A 4041-nucleotide genomic window follows, 5' to 3' on the forward strand; every position below is an offset into this window, starting at 1 on the left:
ACGTGGAAGGCATTTAAATCTGTTGCCAAGGCCATGGAGACAGGCAAACCATGTCCTGCACTCGAGGAGTGCAAGCCTCTGTCACTAGCCTTACCCATGCAGGAGAAGGATTGGAAGGAAATCCACTTAACCTTTTCAGTAGGGAAACTAGACGCGGATGTCGCTGGACAACAGTTTAGTGAGAATCTCCCTAAACTTTCTGAGTTTCTTTTGTGCAAGGAACAAGAGACAAAGGAGACTTGCAGCCTCCCTATTTCTACAGAACTGCATAGAGTTGTGTTTAGCCCATCAAAGTACCCCAGACATGCTCATGGTCTTGGCCAAAATGCATATGGCCACCTTAGTAAAAGACCTATATGCCTTTATGAAGGCTAGGAGAGCCTGTAGGGAGTTCGTGTTCACTGCCGCAACAGGGAAACATGAAACGAGGAAGCTAATATCTTCCAACATCTGCGATAGAGACCTCTTTCCAAACGAGGTAGTCAAAGAGGTGATTGAGAAAGCCACCACGGAGAATACGGGACTTCTCCAGAAGTGGGGCATCTTTTCAAAGAGAAAGTCTTCCACGGATGTAGGTCCCCGACCTAAAAGGAAGACAGAAAAGTCTAGAATTTTTCCTTGGTCTGTTCAACAACATCCCACAGTTTCGATGACCGCGGTGCCGCAGGCAGGCGGTCGAAGAGGTAAACTTTCTGATCAGTCGAAGCAAAGTGAGGCTTCTGGTAGGAGGGAGGTTCCTTCAGGATCGCTGGGCCTTTGATCCTTGGGTCCAAGGCCTAATCAAGATGTGACTAGGATGGAAAATAGACATGCCTCCACCATCATTTCCTCAACTCTTCCTACACTCCAACCCCGTTCTGGAAGAGTATACCTTAGAGCTCTAGAGCATACAGGTGGTAAGGAAAGTATTGTCCATCAAATTCCAGGGAAGGCTGTTTGGTGTTCACAAGAAGGAATCAAGAAAATTCAGAGTCATTCTGCAGTTGTTGCCACTCAACAAGTTCAAATAAAACAGCAAGTTCAGAATTTTAATCCTTCTGAACATAAAGACCCTATTTCAAAAAGGGGTGTTCACAGTCTTGTCAGACCTGAAAGATGCCTATTGGCACCTTCCAGTCAGTCGCCCCCTCTCCTCCTACCTAGGATTCAAGTTACAGAGGATAACGTATGTCCTAAGAAAGATACTTGTCAGACTAAACACAGTCCTAAATATCTTCACGGAGTTGACGAACACAGTCACGCAATAACCAAGCCTAGAAATGGTTCAGGTAGCAAATACCTGGATGAAAGGCTGGTGCGGGCAGCACCCAAAGTGGCTGGTCTACGAGCATCCAAGGAAGTGATCCGGTTCCTGGAACATCGGGGATGCAAAATCAGCTTCAAGAAGTCTCGATTCTCTCCAGCTCAAAGGTTTCAATGGTTATAAAGCCATTGAAATCTGAGGTCACACCAGCTCTCCTTTCCCTTAGGGATGTAAAAGGAGATTGCAGGGTCGGTCAAGAGACTATGGTAATCAATCAGGATTCCAAGATACTAACAGGAAAGAGTTCTGAACTCTCTCAAGTTTGCAATAGTGACAGACCCAGTGCTAAGAGCACAGCTGAAAGATGTGTTAAGAGACTGGAGAAGATACGCATCAAATGCTCCAAGAGATCTAAAATGGCCGATATCGGTCTTTCCTTGATCGCTTCCCAAACAATGGTCAAAGGCCAAAAGCCTATTGAAGACCATGTCCTGGCAACTACCAAGACTATTGAAGATTATCGGCATGGATGCCTAGTCGGAAGAATGGGGTGTTCTCTCCCATCAGAAGAAAATCCGAGGGACTCGGTCATTTCTATTCAAGGCCATGGTAGTCCTGTCGTGGATGGGGAAACTCTCTCCACGCAGATCAGACCTCCTCAGGCTGATCTGGGACATTGAAGCGATAATGAGACGTCGGAACCGACAAGGCTATAGAGCGTCTCATATAGTTTAGGTGATATTAGCCATCCCTTGCCTAATAGGATGGCACTTATCAGCAGTTCATGTACAATCGATCCGCAATGTGACAGCAGATGCTCTACTCAGGCTCAAGCCGATAGAGTTAGAATGGTCCACAGACGCAGACCTATTCTCTCCCAGATGGGAGCAAGTCCCCGAGCTGCAGATCGACCTCTTCATGACGAGCGTCATCAAGAAACTACCTCGATATGTAGCCCCATACGAGGATCCTCTAGAGGAGATAACAGACACCATGTCTCTAGTATGGAAGGAATGGACTCAGGAATTCCTGTTCATCCCATCCAATCTCCTTCTGAAGGTCTTCAACATGCTGAGATCCTTCCAGGGAGGGGTAGCTCTGGTGGCTCGCAAATAGCCCAAGAGCAACTGGTTCCCTTTAGTGAAGGAACTGAGGCTGGGGCTGGCCCTAGTACTGTACCCAGCACTATCTCAGAGGGTTCAGAAGTTAATTGCCTTTGATTTATCACAGAGAGCCCAAACCCTTTATTTCATGATTTTCTTGCCCTAGTGGTTAGGAAAAGATTTGGGATCTCTAGAAGGCAATATAGAATTCTTGGAAGAATACAAGTCTAAGTCAACTAGAAGACAATATGAGTCATCTTGGAAAAGGTGGGTTGCTTTTGTAAAAGCAAAAGGACCGAAAGAAATTTCAGTGAACTTCTGTCTGTCCTTCTTTGTCCACCTTCATAATCAAGGTCTGGCAGCTATCATGATAACTACGTGCAAGTCAGCCTTGACTAGACCTCTTCTATATGCCTTTCAAGTGGATCTGGCGAATGAAATCTTTAATAAGATTCCGAAGGCATGCACAAGGCTTAGGCCTGCAGCACCTCCAAAGCCCATCTCATGGTCTTTGGACAAGGTCCTACATTATGCCTCATCTGTGAACAAGGAAGATTGTTCCCTCAAGGATCTAACCCAGAAGGTTATTTTTCTGTTTGCTATAGCCTCTGGGGCTAGAGTTAGTGAGATAGTAGCCCTATCTAGAAATGAGGGCCACATTCAGTTCACAGAAGCGGGAGAACTGAATCTCTTTCCTGATCCAACGTTTCTCGCTAAGAACGAGCTACCCACTAAGAGGTGGGGTCCCTGGAGAATCTGCCCTCTGAAGGAAGATGTCTCTCTATGTCCTGTAGAGTGTCTAAAGGTCTATCTTCGTAGAACTTCAGACTTCAGGGGAGGACAGCTCTTTAAAGGAGAAACCTCTGGATCAAACTTATCCCTAAAACAACTGAGGGCGAAGCTCACCTACTTTATTCGCAGAGCAGATCCTGACAGTACACCCGCAGGTCATGATCCGAGGAAAATTGCTTCATCACTGAACTTTTTTCAGTAATTGGACTTTGAGCGTCTTCGCTTATATACTGGATGGAAATCATCCAAAGTGTTCTACATACACTATGCTAAGCAGGTCCATGAACTGAAGCATTATGTGGTGGTGGCAGGTAGTGTATTAAAACCTGTCATCTAATTACTGCGATGAACAATTAATTGATTGGGACTATCAATTAAAGGGAAAAGGTGTCAACACTTCTAGTGTGATACCCTTTAAGTGAGTGTTACCATGGTGACGCTGAGTCTGTTCAAAATCTCTGGAGTGGAATTATACAGATAACACTTGTGATAGGATACAACATTTACAGAAATTGTAAAGGAAAAATTTATTAAAATTTTTCAGTCTTAGAGTGGCACTCATCATTTCTTCCCTTTCAAAGGGGGAAAATAATTTCTGTATACGTTGCATGTATAATTCCTTTATCATTTTACATTCGTTTCACTTGTTATTTCATTTAGTCATTTATTAGAAATAAATGTCTATTAGAATGTAATTGCGTCCTAATTCGCCCGGCAATTTGCATATTCTTTGACTTACTCATATAAGTAAACCTCATATCATTGTATGCTTACAAACAATGGATATAGTGAACACTGATATTGTTCCAACAATATGTACAAACCGTGAGACCGTTTGTATACCTAGTGAATACTTATGTTTGTTCATACAATATATGCTAACCTTGAGGCCCCTTTTCTACC

The sequence above is a fragment of the Palaemon carinicauda genome, chromosome 20 (assembly GCF_036898095.1).
Source record: "Palaemon carinicauda isolate YSFRI2023 chromosome 20, ASM3689809v2, whole genome shotgun sequence".
Lineage (NCBI taxonomy): Eukaryota > Metazoa > Arthropoda > Malacostraca > Decapoda > Palaemonidae > Palaemon > Palaemon carinicauda.